Below are 24,280 nucleotides of genomic sequence, written 5' to 3' on the forward strand. Positions count from 1 at the left end.
CCCTTTACAGTCTTCTCTCCACCTCTACGTCCTGAGCAGCGAGAACAGAAAAGACTCCAAGACGCCACAGGATTTGACCCAAGCAGGGAAGCAAGGGGACCTCTGTGTCGAAGGCCTCGTGGAACCTGGCTCTGAGGCCTGTCGGCGAGAGTGCCACAGGGACAGGCTGAGCATTGAGGGCCCCAGAGAAGCCATGGTAGGGCAGAGACAAGCTGAAGTCGGCCAAGACAGAGGCCCAAAGGTGAGGAGAGGCAGCTCTGCGTCTCTGCTTGACTGACACTCTCTGAATTCGATTCTCTCAGAGCTGAGAGTTTGGGGTGCCAGAAGCAGACGGGAAATCTGTGCCCTCAGTCTTCCTCTCCCTCAGGCTCCCAGGGAACCTGCCCCGGGTCGCCACCTCCCTGCTCTGAAGCTGGGACTTCTCACAGTGAAGGAGACGGCAGTAAGGCAGGTGGTGGCGGGGGTGCCCCGAGCTGTCTCCAAGCCTGAGGCGCAAGTCGTGCTCAGGGTCACGACTCTGAGGGCGAACAGCTCTTTGTGAGCCTATTCCAAAATAAGTCGGTGGTGCTCATGAAAGTGCCCCCAGTGTTGGCATGTGTGCATGTGTTCAGGTGAGACATTTGACCTTGCTTAATAGAACTTGGCTCAAGCATCAGAACAGATTATTGCGATGGATGAAAGTTTTTCTTGAGTCCATTAACTCATTACCTGGAAACCATTTCTAAGAAGCCATAAATTATCGGGACAATGCAATTAGCAGCTGCACAATAAAACAGGTTGCATATGTGTGCGCATAACCCCTCAACCCCCACTCCCAGGACCTGGCCAGTTCAAGAGTACGTGTGCAAGAGGCTTGCTGTGCCCTTTTGTATTTGCAGGGGTGTGTTAACATGCAGCAGGTCTGACATATACCAGGCTAGACCGAAGCAATGAAATCAGCTTTCCACGCCTGCAAACAATGGTGCCTGTGTCACTGCCACTCAATGGCCATGTCTGTGCCTGGTCCCTAATAGGCCCACCAAACCTGGGCCAATCCGCCGCATGGTATTTGAGGCTGGATCTTGCCATTCTGTTCAAAACCATTTATAACACTCCCACCCTTAAATTTAAAACCTGAAGTTGTTGAGCCTTCAGAAAGACTTTTTTTTTTTTAACCCTCTGTCAAGTCACAGTTTCTAGCAGGACAGAGATGGGACCCTGCTAGAAAGGTTCTGTGTAAGAATTCTGAAGGAGCTGCTGCACGTAAACTCTGTGTGCTCCATTGATCTCTTCGTCCCCTGTTCATGGAAGATCAGCTTATTCTCAAGGCGACACAGCAGTAGGGGCTTGGGACTCTTTCCAGGGAGTCTTCACCCCCCTTTGCTCTGAATTCTTCTGCCATAATCTGAAATCGCCTGGCTGGTCCTTCCACCAGCCTTTTAGTTCTTCTAACACCTGCAGCATTTCCTCTCCCCACCATTGCTTTACAAGCAAGATTCGCAACCCAAACCACCAGGGGAAAGACATGCAACAAATCCCAGAGAGGCTTAATGGTAATGATCAACATTTTATTTTTATCTTGTGGCCTATTTCAACCTTCGGCTTTAAGAATTAAGAAGGCAGACGGCATCTGTCTCCGTATAACTAGAAAGACTAGGCTGGCCAGAGCTCATGCTAAGAAGGCAAGTTTATAAGTTGCCTAATTGAAAATGTAATAAAGGAAACAAGTGGCTGTAGAACCTGCATATATCTCTCTCTCTCTCTCTCTCTCTCTCTCTCTCTCTCTCTCTCTCTCTCTCTCTCTCTCTCTCTCTCTCTCTCGTGTCCAGATTTGTGGGATTTTTTTTCCCCTCTCGCCACCAGATAAGTTGGAGATCATCTATCTGTGACTTCTTCACTAATGATACATGTGCAATCTGATCTTTTAGAAGAATAAACAGCTCCTTGTTAATTAATTTATACAGCTGTCAGTGAAGCTTGCTCTCTTTGCACTCTAAGTGTTTCCCTGCCATAGATTTCTTGCCGTTCCTGGCAAGCCTCCAGTGAGAGCCTGGGATTTATTAGGCTGACTTGGTGCAAAGTCTATTGATTGTGGCCCCGAGGGTAATAACTAAATAGAGCCGGAGCAACAAGTCAATAACACCATTGTTGCTGCAGCCCGCATTCACTGGAGGAGTGAGATTGTTTTACAGCAGCCCCGGGTAATCATGGGCAGATCAGTGTGTTCGACAAGCGCTGCATGCACGGGGCTGGTGCTGAGGACCGTTTGAAAGCGTTTCAGCGGCATCGCCAGAGAGTCGGGGTGGGGTCCTGGGATTGTGAACCCCGTGAACTCCTTCATTACAACTTAAAGGTTTCAACTTTAGTTTTTAACATCTGCTGCGGCCTTGGGGAGCTCGGAAGCAGAGCTGGTGCGAGGGAGTGCAGACGCGGGCCCTGGACCTTAGCACTGGGCAGTGTGTCCCGGCCCGCCCGTGCCCCGGAAGCAGGAGGGTGATACAGATCATTTCTGATACAGCTGCTCGCTGCCTGTCTCCGCTGGCCCTGCGTCTGCAGGAGGCGACAGCTAGCCTCTGTCCCCGGCTCCACAAATCCCTGAGCAGGATTCCAGACCTCCTGTCTGTTAAGTAGAACCTTAATCCCAGAGGAAGTCACAGAATTGAGATTCCCTTGCTTCCAAACCTTCCATGGCACTGGCTTCATCATAAGAACCATTTTCTCTTTCTTTCTTTCTTTCTTTTTTCTTTTTTCTTCCGTTCTTTCTTTGTTTCTTTCTTTTGCTTTTTTTTTTTAGGGGGTCACACTCGGTGATATGCAGGGGTTACTCCTGGCTCTACTCTCAGGAGTAAACTGCTGGCAGTACTGAGAGACCATATGGGATGCTGAGGATAGAACCCGGGTTGACAAGGCAAGTGTTCTACCTGCTGTGCTTTCACTCTGGATCCCTTAAAAACCATTTTCATATTGGAAGGCAAATCTCATCTTGCACAGCCCTCCTTTCTTAAATGACCAGAGTTCCCTTCTCTGACCAGCACCGACCTGATGATGAGGTTGTTTTTTTTTTTTTAATCCAGAAAGCAAAACTTAAAGATCTATGCAGGTCTCTCTCTTGCCTTTTGAACAGAGCATTGTGGGATGGGCTATGGAGCGATAGCACAGCATGTAGGGCGTTTGCTTTACACACGGCTGATCCGGGTTTGATTCTTCCGTCCCTCTCGAAGAGCCCGGCCAGCTACCGAGAGTATCTTGCCCACACAGCAGAGCCTGACAAGCTCCCTGTGGCGTATTCGATATGCCAAAAACAGTAACAAGTTTCACAGTGGAGATGTTACTGGTGCCCGCTCAAGCAAATCAGTGAACAACGGGAGGACAGTGATACGTTATGGGAGAAATCTGTTCCTGGCATGGCCGACAAGGTAGCACAGGTTCCCACTTGTGCTTTGAGCTATTTGAGTGAGAAGTTCGATTTCTTGGAAGCTGCAGGAACTTGGCCTACAATCTAGGTACCGAATTGATCTCTATTAAACAAGTATCTTCTGACTGGAGCACTAGTATAGCTTGTAGGGTGTTTGCCTTATACTCTGCCAACCCAGGTTTGATCCCTGGCTGCTATGTGATCCCGTGAGCCCACCAGAGTGATCCATGAGCACAGAGCCAGGAGTAAGCCTGGGCACTGCTCGGTGTGGACCAAAAACCCAAATAAATAAAAAAACAAGTACCTTTGGGCCAGAGAAACAATAGGGGAGATTAAGCACTTGCTTTGCAGGTCTCTGCCTAAAATCCTGGTTCAATCCCCAGTACCACATGTTAATCTCCTTAAGCATAGCCAAAGGTCATTCCTGAACCCCACCAGGTATGGCCCCCAAAATCTCAATACACAGAAATTTTTGAAAAAACAAACCATGTCTACTGCCATACCACACCCTGAATGCTCCCGATCTCCTCTGATCTCAGAAGCTAAGAAGGGTTAGTGCTTGGATGGGAGACCATTGGAATACCAGGTGCTGTAGGCCTTGGGGCTGGAGCGATAGTATAGCGGGTAGAGCATTTGCCTTGCACACCACCAACTCAAGTTCAATCCTCATCCCATATGGTCTCCCAAGCATGGCCAGGAGTAATTCCTGAGTGCAGAGCCAGGTGTAACCCCTGAGCATCGCTGGGTGTGGCCCAAAAAAGAAAAAGAAAAAAGAAACCCAGAAGAAGATGGGGATAGCCCCTTTTACATAGACACTTGCCCCTTGAGTCTTGACTTAAGCCTATTGGTAGGGGGAAAGTTCATCTCAGGGCCAGACAGTGAAAAGCAGATTGGAAGAGATTTTTGTATGTGGGATGTCAAGTGTCTGTGGTGAAGTGCCTCCCTAGGATCAGTCAGTCAGAGACAATGGTTCCCTGCTGCAAGGGGGAGTGGCCCTTCTGGCCCCAAGGTCCTGAGGGTGCTGAGGTCGCCAGCCTGCTCCCACAGTGCTCAGTCCTCTGACTCCTTCCCATGGAAGAGCTGGAGTTTCAGTCGATTCTTCCTATATTGTCTTTTGCTTTCATAGAAGTGTGAGTGAGCCTTGCTACTCACCTGACCTTACAAAAGTGAACTTCCAGTGACCTAGAAATACCAGTCATGTGGAGAAGCCACCTGATTTTTATCTTAATACAGCAGTGGTAATGTCATATTGTAGACCTAAAGAGCTATCCAGTGGTTTCAGGAAAGGTAGGGCCACTGAGCCCTGGTGGAGGTTCCGCCAAGGGCATCTGGCTCTGGTATGCTCATCCTCCCTCAGAGGAGGGATGGTGACCATGACAACCACTTTCCACCAGCTTTCACTAAATGTAGATGTTTCAAAGAATGTTCCATTAGTAAACATATGTAATAATTCTAGAGTAGGATGAAGTGTTTGGCCAGTTTACTGATGGCCAATCTGAAGAACGAAGGGAGGGATGGTGGGTAGGCTTCAGAGAGAGGTAGTTCTATGGGCTGGAGCACAGGTTTTACATGCAGGAGGCCCAGTGGAGAATGGGCACTGGTGGAGGGATGGGTACTGACAATTCCTGACATTACGTGGTCACGTGAGCACAAGACACCAAAGTACAGAGCCTTGTGTAGTCGCTGAGCACCAAAAGGAAGAAAGGAGGAAGGAAGGAAGGAAGGAAGGAAGGAAGGAAGGAAGGAAGGAAGGAAGGAAGGAAGGAAGAAGGGAAGGAGGGAGGGAGGGAGGGAGGGAGGGAGGGAGGGAAAGAAGGAGGGAAGGAAGGGAGGGAGAAGGGGGACAGAGGGGGAGGGAGGAGGGAAGGAAGGAAGGAAGGAAGGAAGGAAGGAAGGAAGGAAGGAAGGAAGGAAGGAAGGAAGGAAGGAAAGATGGACAGGTTGAGTTCTAAACATTCTTTTCGGTTTGATGCCTTGTGATGAAGGGTTCATCTGTGATTCCTAGCAGGTAGCCATCCCACCCCGACCCCTGGGAGTTCAGTCAGTCCACAAGTCCAACTTGTGAGGCAAGATGGGCCCCTCCCTCCCTGGCCAGGAGACAAAAGCCACTTTCTCCTCAGACATGTTTTTGACCAGGATGAAGAAATCCCTGTCCAATCTGCTTAGGTTCAACCTGATGATCCAAGCGCTTCTTGACATATCAGGGTGACCTAAGCGTTGATAAGCTTTGGCACAGAACAGAAATATGCAAGAAAAGTTCAGGAGCCTGGGGGTGGGGGTGGGGGTGGGGATAATGATAATCTATGTTGATTTGTAGAGTACTTTCAGATTCTTGAAGATGTTTTTGTTTGGGTGGCTGTGGAAACCTCACGTTTGCTCTCTCCCAGCTTGACAAGGGAGAACACTGCCAAAGACGCATGTGGGTTTCCGGCTGGGGGAGGATACCCACATCTCATCTCAGGGTTTCTGAAAGGGGAGTCTGGGTCACTGGGCACTCTGGGCGCCTCTCTGTGGCCGAACGCCCTCAGAGGGATAAGCCAGAGAACAACAGTGTTGCGTGTTGCCTGCTTGCTTTGAACTCAGGAAGTGGTGCACAAGCTCTTCAGAGTGGCCTTCCCAGGGGAGTCTGGGTCTGACACTGAAACAAGCCTGGCAGGAACAGTTGGGGAATGGCTGATGGTTTTTCTAAGTCTGCCGTGTCAAGCCAGACCTTTCCAGGGACCTCTGCCTAAGAGAGCCTTCCTTGCCCGTTGGCTGCACCGGACAGGTCATTCTAAACTCGGCCATCCTCCCAGGACCCCAGGGAGAAGAGCCGGGCTGATTTTCAATCATTTCACATCATTTGGACTGGAATTCAGGTCCAATTCCCTAGTCTATGAGCACATGCTCACCCATCTTCAAAAACAGAATGATTCAGGCCAATATTTTCATCTTTTTTTAAAAAAATTTTTATTAGTGAATCACCATGAGGTACAATTACAGACTTACAAATTTTCATGCTTGTGTTTCAGCCATACAATGCTCGAGTACCCCTCCCTCTACCAGTGCCCATTCTCCACCACCAATGATCCCAGTATCCCTCCCACCCCCTCATTCCATCCCCACCCCACCCCGCTTCTGTGGCAGGGCATTCCCTTTTGTTCTCTCTCCTTTCCAATATTTTCTTTGACAATTCAGTCCTGCTTCACCAATTGCAACTAGCATATGCAGCTTCCATCTCTATGGTTTCTTGTTTCCTGCTTCTTTGAGATAAACTGGATTCAGATTCGGAAGGATTCCTCCTGCAGAGAAAACCAGAGAGCAATAGCTGTATTTCAGTGTCTCTGTTCTGTGGGAATCGTCCTGCATGGTGGTAACTTTATGCCCCATTTTTTCAATGTGCTCTGGTCACCTTAGAGCTCTCTCAACTCTGTTTATTTCTCGTGGACCATCTTTCTCTTAAAAGATCTTGACTATTTGCTTCGTTCTGAATTGCTGCTGTTAGTTGTTGAAGTCTAAACTTATTCTATTGGCTGGAAGTTGAGTCACTGAGGATTTGGATAGCGCCCTGGCTAGGGTGAGAAAGGAATCTAGCAGTTCCACTTAGACGGTGTTCAAAAGCATGCCCATCATTTCAGAATACAACTGGAAAACTTTGGGGACTAGGGAAGTAGTTCAGAGGGCTGGAGCACTTGCTTTGCAGTGGGAGCCGAGGTGTGACCCCCCGCCCTTCCCCACCAGCTCTCAGCACCACAAGAAGTGACTCCTGAATTCTGCCAAGGATAACCTAATAATTATAATTATTAAAAGCTTTAACTATTTTTGAAAACACTTTTATTTTTTTGGCCCTTGCCATCTTTCAGAAGGCGTGTGCAGTTGAGGTTTTTTTGTGCAACCTAACATTGACCAAGTGATGCCCAGTTCCCAGAAACAAGGTCAAAGGCTCTGTATGTGTTAGACTCATTTCATCGTCACCTTCGCCTTATATAGTGTATAATGTAGCTCCTATAAGCGATAGGAATGACAGTATAATGTTATATCTGTCATTGTGGAGATTAGGAAGTGAAATAGTAAAGTTGTTATTTCAAGGTCTCTCAGCTCATAGGAGCAGTATCACCATGGTCTGCACCATCAAACTCTGTTCTCTGCCTCTCGTCCACGGACCTTCTTCCCCTTATCACATTCCAGCTTTCTGCTCTGTGAGCACTCGGCCTTCTCTCAGTTCCACCGGCGTGCTGCCCTGGATCAGGGGGACCTTTGGACAGGTCATACTGCCCGTTATCATTGTTCCACTCCTATTCTTCCTTCTCCCTTTACTTTTCCTTTTTGTTTTTATTTGGGGGCCACATCCAGCAATGCTAGGGCTTCCTCCTGACTCTGTGCTCAGAGATCACTCTTGATGGGACTCAGGAGACCATATAGGGTGCCAGGGATTGAACCCAGGTCCTTCCCTGCTGTACTGTCTCTTCAGCCCCTCCCATTGCGGTTTAACCCAGCGCATCTTTCAGATCTTGACTCTACATCTCACCACCTTGGCGACACCCTCTCTGGCACCCTAAAGGAGCTCAGTTATGTGGCAGCCTCAGGGGTGTAGCTGTCAACCTGAAAAGCCTGAAGTCCTTCTAAGTCTGGGCGCCCTGGGCCAGCCCTTCCCAAGTAGCCCAGATGCTGAATGGACCGTGAATGCTGAGCCAGGGTGGGATTCCGCAAATGAACCGGTACTATCTTTGCTCCAGAGCTTCTGTCTGGGTTGGCCAAGATGTGGTCACGTCCACAGTGTGGGCCAAGACTCTGCCCATCTACACCATCCTTGGCATTCACAGGCCTCAGATGTGCACAACAGTCAGAAGGTTCTCCCTGCCGACACTCTCCTTTCTCCCTCATCATTCGTATGCGTGGACCCCATAAACCTTCACTGATTTCTCTTTAGCATCTGCTTTCCTAGATGTTGCCCCACAACTCCCACCCCACCCTCACACAGAAACACACACACACACACACACACATCTGATCTGCTCTTCTAGGCTCCCATAGAATCATCTCTGCTCCTGTTGTAACTGTTCCCACAGTTTCAGAATGCCACCTGAGCAGTCATGAGCTCGCCTCTGATTCTGCTCATCACTGTGTGCCCAGACCTAGGTCTCCGCCCTCTCACTACGGAGGAGAGACACATGTGCTCAGCACTGGAGCCAGAACACTGGCCCTGTCCCAACTTGGGGCCTGGTGAGGCCCTGCCATCCAGCACCCCTTCACCATCAATCACCCTTGGAGACCTGTGGCTGCGTGGAGAGGCAGCCTTGTAACCCGGCACCCACAGGAAGAACACAGGGGGGAAGGCCATTGTCAAGTCTGGACCCTGGCCTGATTCATCCCATCATACTGGATTAGTGAAGTCCCACAAAATAGTAGCTTGTAATTGACAAGACTCTCATCAGTAAGTGTCACTGCCACAGTCAGCAGGGATTGCAGTGTGACCCTCAGAGCTGGTGCCCTAGCCAGATGCCAGCTGGGTAATTGAACATGGTCGACCGAAACTCCCCCCAAACTTCTCTTCAGACACAGGTCTCTTCAGCTTGCCCCCAAACTGCTCAGCAGTGATTGCTGAGAATCTTCCAGCTGCTGCCATAGTTCACTCCCAAAATGGATGCATTCCTGAAGGACCACTTGTCCAGGGACATTATCATGGTATTCCTATGCAGAAGAGGGACTGGCCGGACCTGGGGCCGCTTGGGCTTCTTCCCATTCCAGTTCCAAGTCTGTAATTCTACGATTGTCCCCTTCAAAATACATCATTTGTGGAAATGCTAAGAGGCCTCCTTATAAATGAAAATGTTGCCAGATTGAATGAGTAGAACTTAGGAACAAAGATATTAATTCCCCCCAAACATTCCCCCCAGACAGGTGGATATCTCTGAGACCCCCTAACAGTCACAGTTCTATTTTCTCTCTCCAGTAGATGTTGAAGGTATAATTAAGTGAAGACAAAAAAAAAAAAAAACCAAGCACATATATACGTTGAATGAAAGGCATGTAATCTTTGGGATAATTCTGATGTAATTAACACAGCAGAGCAGCATTAAGGCCAATGTGTGTGCAATGAGTGGAATTTTCCAACATTGATTAAGTTGGACTCCCAGAGAACTGAGTCTTTGTCTGAGAGCTGCCAAATGAAAACAACTTTGGGATATTTAAATTCGGGTTGGAAATTGGTTTGAGTCAGGGATATTTAAGCCACAGCTGTTGAAGGGCTCAAAACATACAAGTGTGTGTGCGTGTATGCACATATGTGCAGTGTGTGTGTGCGCGCACACACACACTCATCCACCTATCCACATTCCTCCAAAAACAAGTTATCCGAAGGTGTGCATTCCCTAAGTTCTCATGATCAACAGATGTAAATGTTCATGGTATTCCGATGAATTATGGACCCTAATGAGATTTCAATACTGAGCAAACAATAAAAATTTATGCATTGCATAGTTGCCGTGGCCTTTGGCTTCATGGCTAGTGTTCCACCCTTTCAACAGCTTCAGTAATATAATATCCAGCTGGCTTGGGAGGTAAGGAAAATTTGAGGGGCGAATTGAAATTGTGAGAAATAATGTGATGGATTGCTTTGTCAGAGTAATGCCCGGTCTTGGCATAATTACCGTGGCCACCTTCACCCTGGAGGCAGGTGGTGACAAAGGGTCACGGGGGGCCTCGGTGGTGAGCGGGTTCCACACGTGCCCCCCACAATCCACGGTGCCCGGGCCCTGCAGAACTAGCACATTCCACCCGGGCTCCTCTGCGCCTGAGAACTGTCATTTGTGTCCATGCGAGAGGAAGCAAACAAAAGGCAGACCGGCCTTGACATAAGATGGGGCGAAGATGGGGACAGAGATGGGGGCTGTCTCTTAAGCACAATGATGTCCTTTCAACACAAGGCTGGCCACGGGCGTACTCATGCGTTATCCACTCTCACTCTCGTTTTTTAATCATTTTAGACCTTGAACTTAAATGATTGTCCGCCTTGCACTTTATAATGCTGAAATCTTAACATGTGATTCATAGCAGATCCCCTGTGTGTACGTGTCAGCGACCACATCGGCAGCAAAGCCGCCCTCCTCTTTCTGACACTAGTTTTACTTTGGAGCCATAAAGTAATTCCTGTTTTGTGAATGAGAATAAACCTATTATGCACTCACATAGTCACGCCCAGCACTTCGGGGAAAGGAGTGGCTTATGTGATAGGGGCTGCTCACATTTCAGCGTGCATTTCTGAAGTCTCTTGTAGGAAGAAACGGGCTCCCTGTGTTGTGTGTGTGTGTGTGTGTGTGTGTGTGTGTGTGTTTAATGATAACACAAAAATATATCTGAAGCCTGTTGACAAACTCATTGAGAGTAAACAGAGCGGTCTCAATTGTAAGCTGTAATATTTTCGTGCTAAATCGGGCCCTAAGTCAATGTTTCAGTTTGGCACAGTCCACCGCATGTTCTCCAGAAATAGCCGTTGACACTTTTTAAAGCAAGTCTGTGGTATGCTTAGGGGCTGTGCACAAAAGGCCTCATTCTTGTCTACAAATGGCAAACCTGCCCTGCATCCCGGGAGTGACCAACTCCAGCGAACCAGGGAGAAATCGACTCTTCCTCTGTGTCGAAGGCCTTTCTCCAAGGCTGACGCTTGCAGAGATGGAGGGGTACGTGGAGAAAGCTTTGCCCGAGAAAGATTATCTTAATTTTCCATTTACCCAGCCTCTCCCACTGACTTTATATATTTATTTTTTTAAAGCTCTGTCCAACGTATTTCTGGAGAGCTGAAAACAGCTTCCACCCAGGAGAGATCTGGGCACTGTTCGTGTTACACTCTGCAGCCATATGTTTTCACATCCTGGCAGAACCTGAAATGTAGGCAGATCCCTCAGGCCCTGTTGGCTCTGGATTTTAGTCTCTTCATTGTTCTCCACTGTCAATTTATACCCCCCAAAAAAGTCCTCTGTACCCCCTGACTATAAGCAGAGCCAGTAATGTTTTCCCACACATACCAACTGTGGTGCTAAGCTAGACCTGGGAGTGCTGGAAAGAAGAAAGAATAGAAGAATAAGTTGTAAGGGGCTGGAGCAATAGCACAGCAAGTAGGGCAGTTGCCTTGCACGCACCCGACCCGGGTTCGATTCCCAGCATCCCATATGGTCCCCTGAGCACCGCCAGGGGTAATTCTTGAGTGCATGAGCCAGGAGTAACCCCTGAGCATTGCTGGGTGTGACCCAAAAAGGAAAAAAAACTAGAAGGCTAGGTGGATCAGGAGAGTGAGGCCCTCTGAGATACCCCAAGTGCCTTCTCAGAGAAGCCCCTCCCCAACAAAGACAGTTCCTGATGTTATAAGATCCTGCTTCAGGGGCCAAAGAGGTAACACAGTGGATAGGGTGTTTGCTTTGCACATGGCCAACCCGGATTCAATCCCCCGGACCGCTTATGGTTCCTCCCTCCCACCAGGAGTGATTCCTGAGCACAGATCTAGACGTAAGCCCTAAGCATTGCCAGGATGGGGAAAAAAATCGAAACCATAGAAGATCGGGGAAGAGGATAATAGAAATAATACCAATCCTTCCCTTTGATAGAGGTCACTTCAGGGCATGTGAGTCAGTGACGAAGCACATGTTTTGCAGACAGGAGACTTGGGTTTGATCCCCAACAAGACAGAAAAGGAGAGGAGAGGGAGAGGAGAGAAGAGGGTTTGATAGTGATCACTTCATAAAGTTTATCTTACTTAACCGTGGTGGTGGTGGTGTTACCCTGGGGCTCAGAGAAGTAACTTGGACTTTGTCTAAGGTCACAGAGCTAAAGAATGCCAGAGAGCCAGGGTCAAATGCAGGCAGCCCAGCCCGGGGGCTCGCATTCATAACCTCATCCTACGTCAGTCTCTGTTCTTGGGAGGTTGCCTGCTCTTGTTTTTTAGCAGAACCGGATCCAAATGTTTCTGCTTTGTCGCATTCTCTTCCCCTTACCAATACTTTAGCCCAGGGGTATGTGGGTTTTTTGTGGGTTTTGGGTTTTCTTTTTTTTATGACTTACTAACTTCAGAAAAGTCACTGTGCTCCTGAAACTGTTTTGCTTATAAAGTGCTGGAGTAGTTTCTACCACAGTCCATTTGTGCAATTTTGATTGCTGGAGTAAACGGACAAGCTAGCCTGTGTGCTCTCTGGGATATCACGCCCCGAGGTTTGACCAAATGCAAACATCCTCCGATCGGAGAATTCTCCAGGGAACTTAGCCATCCTCTATCAGAGGATTTTGTGACTTCCCTTATACACTGCAGGTATCTTGCAGGGTCGACACTGATGAATTTTACAGATGAAACACCCCCAGTCTTTCCCTCTGCTTTCCCCAAAATAGCAGTCCTCAAACTTTTAGGTCTGAGGATCCCTTGGCACTCTTAAAAATTGTTAGAGCTACATGGATTACATCTATTAATATTTATCCTATTAGAAGCTGAGTCATTAAAAAAATTGTAAATCCCTTTTTAAAAAGTGATCATAAGCTGATTATACATGAATAAATATGTGTATACATATGTATACAGTATGTACATAGATTATAGATATAGATTTTTATTTGGGGGCCACACCTTGAAGTGCCCAGGGTTGATTCTTGGCTCTGCGCTCAGGGATCACTCCTGGCGGTGCTTGGGGACTATATATGGTGCTGGGATCAAACCCAAATTGGCCATTTGCAAGACAAACACCATAACCCCTCTACCATCTCTCTGGCCCAGGAATAAATCTTTTTTATTAAATTTTTTCTAAAACAAGATTATAAGGGGGCATTGTCTTATAGAATTCCAACCTCTTTTACTCTCTTGCTTCCTTGAGGACTGTTGGGTTTCCATTGTGCACTGAGTCTCTTACAGTGTCTCACACGAGGCACCTCTGAAAAACGCAAGAGAGGGGAGCGGAAGAAGCAGATATTTTGCTTTTATTATGAAAATAGTTTTGACTTTTCCCATAAAAGGGTGCAGGGCTCTCCTGGGTCTCTGGACCAGGTCCGAAAATATGACTGCTATTTACTCTGATCTGATAAAGGAGGAACAGGGACTTAGGCAATCATCAGGTGATGTCCTGGGCTGCAGATCAGTTTATCTTTCAGTGGCATTTCCTGTGCACTTCTGGGTACGCAGGTTCTCTGCCCCTCTCCCGACTGGAAACCCATGCTCCTTATATGCCAGGAGAGATGCCTCAACTTCTGCTGGACTGTGCGTTTTTTCTTTTAGTACACGAATCAGGTGTATTTAGTCCCTTTTCCCACTACCAGGGCTGGAGCGATAGCACAGCAGGTAGGGCGTTTGCCTTGCACGCAGCCAATATGGCCTACCCGAGTTTGATTCTTCCGCCCCTCTCGGAGAGCCCGGCAAGCTACCGACAGTATCTCGCCTGCACGGCTAAGCCTGGCAAGTTCCCCATGACATATTCAATATGCCAAACACAGCAACAACAAGTCTCATGATGGAGACGTTACTGGCCCGCTCGAGCAAATCGATGAACAATGGGAGGACCGTGACCATGACCCCACTACCAAGCTCATAAGGCCTCACACAAAACAATGAATTTTTCTGAAGCAAATAAAGTCCCAGAATAAAGATATTTCCAATCTGTATGCTTTTGCTTTCAAGTGGAAACTCAAATATTTCACCTCTTTCTCTACATCATTCATCTATCTCTTGAATATTTATTGGCGTGCCAAGCGTTCAGTTAGGTAATGGGCTGTGGCAAAGATCAAGGTCAACTGGAGGGGCTGGAGAGAGACAGTACAGCAGGTCAGGTGCTTGCCTGAGGCCTACCTGGGTGGATCCCTGGCATCCCAACCCATCCACCAAACCCACCAGAAATGATTTCTGAGCAGAGCGAGGAGTAAGCCCTGAGCATCGCTGGGTATGGCCCCAAAATAAAAACAAAATGAAAAAAACTTCATGTTGTTAGAATCATACAATATGTGATCATTTATATCGAACGTTTTTTTTTGCTAAGCATAATAATTTGAGGTTCAACTATATTGCAGCCTGCACCCATGATTTGTTACTTTTCTTTTTTGCTGAGTCGTGTTTTTTTCCATGTCTGTGCCAGATTTTGTTTATCTGTTCACAGTTGGTATACACTTGATTGTTTTAAGCTTTTGACTATTGCTAGTATTTTGGGATGTACTTCTATCAGCATTTGCATACATGTTTTATGGTCATATGTTTTGATTTCTCTTGGATAAATACCTAAAGTTCATATGACATGTGTATGTTTTTTTCTTAAAAACTGCCAGACTGGTTTTTTGGTTTTGGGTTTTTTTGTTTTCTTTCTTTCTTTCTTTCTTTCTTTCTTTCTTTCTTTCTTTTTGTTTGTTTGGGGGCCACACCCATCATTGCTCAGAGTTTACTCTTGACTCTGCCCTTTGGAATTATTACTCCTGGTGGTGCATGGGGGACCATATGGGAAGCCAGGAATCGAATGCAGGACAACCACATGCAAGGCAGTGCCTACCTACTATGCTATCTCTCCAGTCCCTGTGTTATACCTATTCTTATGTAAGTATGTTTATCTATGTGATATTTCATCCTAACTTGATTTTCTCTAACAACTTATGAGGTTTGGCTTTTTTCATATATTATATACAAGTCACTTGTATATAATTTTAATGAACTATTAGTTGTATTTTATTTTTTGCATATTTATCTTAGTGTTAAATGTAAGAGCTTTTCTGCTTCTGAGTATTTGTTTCATTTGAACTGTTGAAAGAGACCATACCTAGAGGTGCTTAGAGGCACTTGAGTTCCCCAGTGGGATGCAAGCCTGATAGAAGTTAGAGATCTTACCGTGCTGGGGATCAAACCTAGAGCCTCTTACTTGCAAGGTATGTGTTCTACCATTTGAGCCATATTCCTGGACCCTGGATATAAACCTTTCATTAGAGATAGGATTTGCAAATATTTTCCTTGGGCCTGTGACTTTTTATTTTCCTGATGGTGAATTTTGACGAAGGCTTTAGTACTTAGGGAGTCATTTTGTCAGTCTCTCTTACAGAGCATGCTTTTGGTGTTTTGTTTAGAAAATCTTCACTTTCCCCAAGATCACAAAGGTTTTCTTCTGTATTTTCTTCCAGAACTTTTATACCATCAACACTTGCACATAGTTCATAAAGTCCTTTTGACTTTTTGTGTAGTGTGAGATAATGAATGAAGTCTCTTTTCAACTATGGTTACTCAGTTCTATTATGTATGTTTCTGAACTTTTAATCTTTTTCCATTTCCACCAGAATTACCTTGTCTTAACTACCATAGCTTTATGTAAGTTTGAATACAGGAGATACAAATTCTCTAACTTTATCCTTTGGGGGGATAGGGTGAGAAATACACAACCCAGTGTTCACACTTTTATGCTCTTAGCCAATTGAGTTATCTCCCCAGAACATTGTTCTTTTATCAGAGTTGTTTGGATCACTTTAATTTTTTTCTATTAACATTTTAAATTTGAAGATTCAATTTCCTGTTTCCACAAAAATGCCTTCTAATGTGGTGTGTGTGTGATGTGTGGTGCTGGGGATTGAATCCAGGGCCTTGTACATGGAAAGCATATAATCTACACTAAGCTACATTCCTCACACAAAAGAATTTTCTAGAGATTGTATTCAATAACCAATTAACAGTGTTGAATTTGGTAACTAGTGAACATGCCATCATTCTCCATTTTATTTAGAACTTTTCTTTTTCTCTCCAATATTTTAAAGATTTCAGAGTATTGGCCTTATGCTTGTTAAGGTACTCCTAAATTTTATTTTCCTTTTGATGATTTTGTGAATTATTCTTCACACTGTTCATTGTATATATAAAAATACATTTTTGTATGTTGACTTGTATCTTTCAATTTGCTAAATTTGTTCATTAGTTTTAGATTTAGCTTTTTTATAGACTCTTTACAATTTTCTTTATACAGAATCATGTCACTTGTGAATAGAGAAAACTTTGTTACTTCTTCTAACTTGGATGTTTCTTACTTCTTTTTTCATGCCTGGTTTTATCCTCCTGTACAGAGCTGAATGGAAGTAAAAACAGTCTAGCCATTGTCCAGATATTAGAAATGAAGCACTTAATCTTTTTTCATCAAGCTGTTAGTTGCAGGTTTTCCAAGGTTACGCTTAATCAATTTAGGGAAGTTCCCTGTTATTACAAATTTGTTAAGAGTTTCTATAATGACTATGTTGGATTTTACCAAGTATTTTTAAAGCATGCATAAAAACATACTTATGCATATACTGAAGCATTGTAATGTGTTTTCTCCTTTATCTTATTAATATACTGTATCACTATGAGCTTCTTATGTGACATAAGAAACCTTACATTATTGGGGTAAATCCTACCTGATCTGATATTAAGCAACCTTACTATGTTGCTGGGTTTGATGATATTTGTAAAGAACTTTGGTTGCTATTTCATAATGAATCTTTCTTGCAATATCTTTTTGTTTTATTTACTATAGCTCTCTAGTATAGTTAAAAGTCAGGGAATGCAATGTCTTCCATCTTTTTTTTGGTAAGAACTGCTTTGACTATTCAGAGTTTTATTTTCCATACAAATTTTGGTAGCCTTTGTTCTATATCCGTGGAACTATCATTGTGATTTTTACAGGTATTGCACTGAACCTGCATAATGCTTTGAATAGGACAGTCATTTTAATAATGTTAAATGTTATTAAATGTTAATCTTAAATCCGTGAATATGAAATATGTTTCCATTTCCTGTATCCTACTTCTTTTAATAGATAACTTTGGATACATTAGTCTATCCCTACTTTATTAAGTTGATTCATAAGTACTTGATATTTGGGGACATAATCGTACATGGGATGTTTGGGGTTTTTTTGTTTGTTTGCTTTTCTTCTAGTTCATTGCATTTAGAAATGCAGTAGATTTGTGTGAGTGATTTTGTAACCTGCTACTGTATTTATTTTTATTTGTTTATACAGCCTCTTTTGGTGAAATCTTTAGGGTTCTCTGTGTATATTATCATAGCACTAATAGCACTGTCCTCCCGTTGTTCATCGATTTGTTCGAGCGGGCCCAGTAATGTCTCCGTTGTGAGACTTGTTACTGTGTTTGGCATATCAAATACATCACAGGTAGCTTATATCATCTGAAAATAGTCATAATTCAGCTTGTTTTTCCAACTATTTTAGTAGGGAGAGGGTTTGGGTCTCTCTGCATGGTGCTCAGGAACTACCTTTTACTCTGTGCTCAGGGGTCATGCCTGTCCATGCCCAGGGGACCATATGCAATACTGGGGTCATTTGTTTATAAGACATGCATTCTAGCCCTGTACTGTTTCTCTTGCCTCTTCTTTTCCAAGATGAAACCATTTAATTTCTTTTTCTTGTCTAATTGTCGTAACTGAGATGTCAGCATAGTTCTATGTTGAATAATAGTTGTGAATGTGAATATTTTTGCCTTGTTCCTGGTCTTAGAGGAAAAGCTTTTAGGTTTTCACCGTTGAGTATGCTTTCACCCATGTGTTTTGTCTCTGTAGAATTTACAGTGCTAAAGTAAGAATTTTTTGTTGAGAATTTTTAGCACAAAATATTTTTCTAAAGTATTGGCTGAATCTTGTCCAAAGATTTTTTTCTGCGCCTGTTGATATTATCACGTAATTTTGATCTTTTGTTCATGTGATGTAACTCACGAATTGATTTACATATATTGAACTATCCTTGCATCCCTGGAATGGCTCCCACATCATGGTGTATGATCCCTTTGATATATCGCTGAATTTAGTCCACTAAAATGTAGTTCAGGATCTTTTCATCTGAGTTCATCAGGGATAATTTATGACTTAATTTATTAGTAATATCTTGGTCTACTTTAAGCATTTGTGTAGTATTGTCCTTATAAAAACTGTTAGTAAGAATTTCTCTTTCTTCAATTTTCTGGAAGAATCTGAGTAGAGATCCTCATTGACCTCTCCTTTTAGGCTTGTTAAAACTCACTAGTGAACCTGTCCAGACCTGGGTTTTGGTTTTAGGGGATTTTTTTTTATCACCCTTAAATTTTCTTACTAGTAATTGGTTTATTCAGGTTTTCTATTTTCTGATTCCATCTTGAAAAATTGTATGATTCTAAGAAGTTTGATCAGTTTCTTCTAGGTTCTTTGATTAAAGTATACATTTGCTCATAGTAATCTCTCAGGGTCTTTGGTGTTTCTGAGGTATCTGTTGTAACATCTCCCCTTTCATTTCTCATCCAACTTATTAGTGTTTTCTCTCTCTTTAATAATGTGTAGGTCTAGCTACAAGTTTGTCAGTCTTGTTTATTCTTTATTTTTAAAAAAATTCTTGGGGCCAGAGAGATAGCACAGCGGCGAGGGTGTTTGCCTTGCATACGTCCAACCCAGGTTCAATCCTTGGGAACCCACATGGTCCCCAGAGCACCGCCAGGAGTGATCCCTGAGTACAGAGCCAGGAGTAACCCCTGAGCATCACAGGTGTGACCCAAAGAGTAAATACATAAATAAATTTTTTTAATTCTTGATTTTATTGACCTTTTGTTATGTTCTTGATTTCTTATCATTTATTTCCACTCTAATTTTTGCTGTTTCCTTCCTTCTAATTTATTTACTGTTCTTAAGTGTTTTTAAGATGTAAAGTTAGGATGTATTTTTGAGATTTTCTTAATTTCTGAATGTTGACCTATTTGCTATCAATTTACCTCTTAGTATTGCTTTTGTTTTGTCCCACAGTTTCTCATAGCCTGTCTTCATTTTCATTTGTTTCCAGTAATCCTTTAATTTCTTCCTTGATTTCCTCTTTGACCCAATTATGTTCAATGGTGTGTTGTTTAGGCTCTGAATGTTTGACTTTTTTCCCCAGTTATTTTCCCATCATTAGAGACTCTTGATCCAAAAGGAAACTATATGATTTCTATTTTCATGATTTTTGTCAACTCTTCTTATGAGCCCCATGATATGGTCCTGGAGAATATCTCATGTCCATTAGGAAGGCTTTTTTAGGTGGAGAGCCCAGAACATGTCTATTAATCCCTGTCTCTGATTCCTAATTTAGGACCATTGTTTTCGTATTGATTTTATGTCTGGTTGATCTGTCCAATGATGAGAGTGAGGTATTAATGTCTCCTGCTGCTACTGTTACTGTTGATTTCTTTCCTCAAGTCTAATAGTAGTTTCTTTAAAATCATTATTACCCCTTCACTAGGTGCATATATGTTGATAAGAGTTTAGTCTTCTTGATGCATTGATCTCTTAATCAATATAATGTCCATCTGCATCTTGCATTGCCTTCTTTAGTCTGAGTTCGGTTTTGTTCGGGTAGTCAGCTCACCCTACTGCCCCTTTTTGGGCTACCATTTTTCCTGCATGATTGTTTTCCAGCCTTTTACTCTGAATCTGTGTCTATAATGATAGCTCAAAGATGCTCATTTTGGGAAAGGAGATAGGAGGATTTAGCCACACTGAGTGGTGCTCAAGGGTTACTCCTGGCCCTGTGCTCTGGGATCATTCCTGGTGGTGTCAGGGATTAAAAAAAGAGTCAGTCACATGCAAGGAAAAATGCCTTAACCCCTGTTCTGTCTCTCCAGGCCCTCAAAAATCTCTTGAGACAGTCTGCTGTTTCATGTAAGTAGTAGAAGGTTGGATTTTGTTTCCTGATCCAGCCAGCCATTCTCCATAGTTCTTTTGTTTGGGGAGTTCAGACTTTCATTGATGCCTAGAGAAATTATTTACATAAATATCTTGTTGTCATTTTTTCTATGAGAATTCTGAATGTCTTTGAAGTTGGTCTTTGTTTCTTTGACATTCTCTTATTTTCTCGACTTGCCCTTAGATATTGGCCATTTCTGTAGTGAACAGCTTTCATTGCCTCTTTGTGTTAGTTTCACCTTCGTATGTTTGCTCTGAGGTTACCATGTAGTTTACTCCAAAGTTCTAAGCTTATTTCTCTTTTTTTTTTTTTTTTTTTTTTTTTTTGCTTTTTTGGGTCATACCCGGCGATGCTCAGGGGTTACTCCTGGCTCATGCACTCAGGAATTGCTCCTGGAGGTGCTCAGGGGACCATATGGGATGCTGGGAATCGAACCTGTGTCAGCCGTGTTGGCTGCGTGCAAGGCAAATGCCTTACCCACTGTGCTATCGCTCCAGCCCCACTTATTTCTCTTTTCAAATCTAAAGCAAGTAAGCCTCTAGTTCTTTCCTGGAGTCCCCATTAAATTAGTTACCTTTTGCCCATTTTCTGTTTTCTATGTAGCTTACTGATCAGTACTTCTCCCTGAATTGGTTTAGGATCACCAAGATACCTCAGTTGTTTATTTGAAAATGTTTTTATTAACTCTTCCAATCTGAACAGTAACCTAACAGAATAGAACATTCTTGGTTGGAGATACTTTTCATTTATACTTTGTATCTATCTTAGGACTCCCTTCTAGCACAGAGTTTGATTTGGAGAAATCTGGTCAGAGTTTTATGGTGGTTTCTCTGAGTATGTGAGAAAGTGAGTCTTTGCTTTCCTCTTGCTGCTTTTACAAGTTTCTGTCTCTTTGCTTCTTGCCATTTGAATAACAGTATATCTTAGTGTTCTTCTGTTGGGGTTTATTTTGTTTGGAAGTCTTTGGACATACTAGATCATTCTCCCTCCACAGATTGGGGGAATTCTTGGCTCTTGTTTCTTCCACCAGCAATTCTTTCCCCTTTATCTTTTCCTCTCCTTCAGGAACCCCCATGATACAAATGTTGTTCCTCAATGCTGTTCTGGAAATCTCTCATGTTATGTTTTATTCATTTCTTAAACTGGGGAGAGGGATGGTTTGGTCCACATCCAGCGTGTTCAGGGGCTACTCCTGGCTCTGTGCTCAGAGGTCACTTTTGGAAGTTCTCAGGGAAGTATATACAGTGCCAGGGATCAAATCAGGGTTGACCGCTTGCAAGGCAAGTGCTTTAACCCCTGTATTATCTCTGTGACCCCATTTTTTCTCTTCTTTTTGTTTTCAATATAAACTACTTCATGTTTGTATTCAGTGTTTTTATACACCACAGTTGTAACTAGGATAAAGTTACCGTTGCATTTGAGAGGATATAAAGAACTTCAAATAAGGCATCTAAAGGTTATTGCAGTTTATTTTTTTATAGCATTTTTTGCTTGAAGTGATAGCATAACGGGTAGGGCGTTTGCCTTGCACGTGGCCGATCTCGCTGAACCAGGTTCGATTCCTCCACCATTCTCAGAGAGCCCAGCAAGCTATCAAGAGTATCTTGCTTGCACGGCAAAGCCTGGCAAGCTACCCATGACTTATTCAATATGCCAAACACAGTAACAAGTGTCACAATGGAGACTTTACTGGGCCGCTTGAGCAAATCAATGAACAACAGGAGGACAGTGACAGTGACATTTACCTTATCCTCAAGATCACTGATTTGATTTTCAGCTTCTACCATTCTTTTGTCAAGTCTTGCAGTTGTGTTTTTTGTTTTTTGTTATTTGTTGTTTTTTTAATTCAACTATGTTTGCTCATTCATTTCGGCCTAGAATCTGTTGTTCTTCTTTCTCCAGTCTTATTGATGGTCTTTTGCCCTGATTTATTTCATTGAACGTTGAGAAGATTGTTGCTTGGAAGTCTTCCTCAAGGAATTAGAAAGTTCTTATGTGATTGAAAACGTTTCCCGATCTTTTGGCCCAATCTATTAGGAGAATGAATTCTTCTATTTCTCCATTCTGTATACTGCATGAGGGTTAGGAATGAAGATCGAAGTATATACTGGCTTGCGTGATGATCACCTTTGTAAAATTGAATCAGTGCTTGTGGTACTGTGCCTATGAGGGCGTGAATGCCCCTGCGGATGTGGTCACAGGTACCCTGGAGCAGCTATGGTACTGAGGCACAGTGGGCGTGGACTCTCACCCAACATCACTGGAGTCTGGCAGTGGACAGGAAGTCGCAGTCTGGCTGACCTTCCCAGAGACTAGGAACCATGGTGCATGGGGGCCCAGATTCCAGATCACAGATGCTCCATGGTGCTGAGCACTCAGGTGCATACTGATACCCTAGGTGGCAGTTGGGGCACTGTGTTGCCAGAACCTGGCAGCCCCCATTGGTCCTGTGTTCACATCAGGTGGGTGTATCTGTGTGTGGACAGATGACCTGTACAGTGACCCTCACTTAGGAGCTAACAGGCACCTCCACCTCTACTGTTGCCCTCTGGATTCAAGCACCAGCCCCTTGCTGACTGATGACGCCTTAGGAGGTCTTGCTTTCTTTCAGTTGGTGGACTGGGCGGAGCCGGCTCCTTGTCTAAGAATTTACTAAGCTGTTTGTTGCTAGTTAAGTCTTCTGTGTTGCTGTTTGTGTTTGTTGAGTTTAGTTGGCTTCTGTGTTACTTTCCCAACTCCTCAATTTTGTGCACTCCCACTGGAATTTCAGTATTTCGGAATTAGGAGGTGTCGTGCTGTCATCCGGAGACTTTAGGATCTCTATGGTTTGAACCAATGAGTTGATGTGGCAATAGATATGGGAAGTGGGCGGGCCTTCTGGAAGTAAGGGCCTTCCGGGAGGCCATTCACCCTCTCTGAGAAGATGAGAAGATGAAGAGTTCTCAGCCTGCAGACGAGGATACCTGAAATCATTCACACTTTGGCATCTCTGCAGAGAATATGAAGTGAAGCAGTGGAGTTGAACTCTTGGCATGGCCTCAGTGGTGGGTGTGGGTACAGCTGCTAGGGCTTTGGCAGGTCAGATGTTCAGCCCGCCAGCCTCCCGAGAGTGCTCCAAAGTTTTCAGCCTCGAAGACGTGTTTCCATGAGTTTTAGCTGCTTGGCTTGTATCTCCTCAGAGATTTAGTCATGAATCAGTAAAGCCGGGTTAGTGAGTGTGTCAACATCTTTCAGCATTTCTTGTAAGGCTAGTCAGCTAACAAAATCTTCTCCCATTCTTTCTTTACTTAGAAACAAGAGATGGCATCTTCATTTTTGACACATAGTATTAACAAATAGAGAATTCTTGGTGGAGAGGTTGCCCCCACTTCCACTCTTTGCACCACTTCGAATGCTTTACTCATCTCCCTCCATTGATTCTGAGGAAAAGTTAGCCATTAATCCTGGTGGGGTTTTTTTTTCTATACACCAAACTTGTTTACGTCTTGCTGCTTTTAAGATTTATCATTCAGTCATGATTTCTTCAAATGTATTTGTCTGCCACTTGCTTTCTCCCTTTTCCTTCTGGGACTCCCATTGCACATACGTTGGTGTGCTTGTTAGAGTGACACAAGACTCTGAGGCTTACTCTTCGTTTGTTTTTCTTTGTCTTATCCAGATTGATTGGGCTAGAGCCATAGCACAGCGGTAGGGCATTTGCCTTGCATGCAGCCAATATGGCCGACCCGAGTTCGATTCCTCCGCCCCTCTTGGAGAGCCTGGCAAGCTACCAAGAGTATCTCGCCCACACGGCAGAGCCTGGCAAGCTACCCGTGACATATTTGATATGCCAAACACAGTAACAAGTATCACAGTGGAGACGTACTGGGCCCGCTCGAGCAAATCGATGAACGACAGGAGAACCGTGACCATGACCGTGAACATCCAGATTGAATCATTTCCAATGACAACAGTTCAGTTCACTGGTCAGTTATCATATTTTTCAACTCTAGAATTGTTTACAGTTTCTCTATATCTGTTTGTTGAGGCACCAGACTTTTTAAAAATGTCTTTACTAGTCATCTCCTTTAATTTTCTTGGCTATCTTTATAGTAGCTACTTTGAAATTTTGTTCAGCTAAATCCAACATGAGAGCCACATAAAGTGGTTTTGTATTGACTGATTTTCCTACTCTGGATACAGATTATACTTTTTTTTCCTCTTTGGGGGGGGGGGGGGGCAAGTCATAACATTTTGTCCAAAACTG

At 44.1% G+C, this 24,280-nt stretch overlaps 1 protein-coding gene across 4 annotated transcripts in view; it reads left to right on the top strand.

The window, feature by feature from the left end:
- The window catches only part of VTI1A (vesicle transport through interaction with t-SNAREs 1A), a 405,243-nt gene that overhangs the window by 362,946 nt on the left and 18,017 nt on the right, over positions 1-24,280 (top strand). The window lies entirely within an intron of this gene.

The sequence above is a fragment of the Sorex fumeus genome, unplaced genomic scaffold (genome assembly GCF_029834395.1).
Source record: "Sorex fumeus unplaced genomic scaffold, SorFum_2.1 ptg000043l, whole genome shotgun sequence".
Taxonomy (NCBI): Eukaryota; Metazoa; Chordata; class Mammalia; order Eulipotyphla; family Soricidae; genus Sorex; species Sorex fumeus.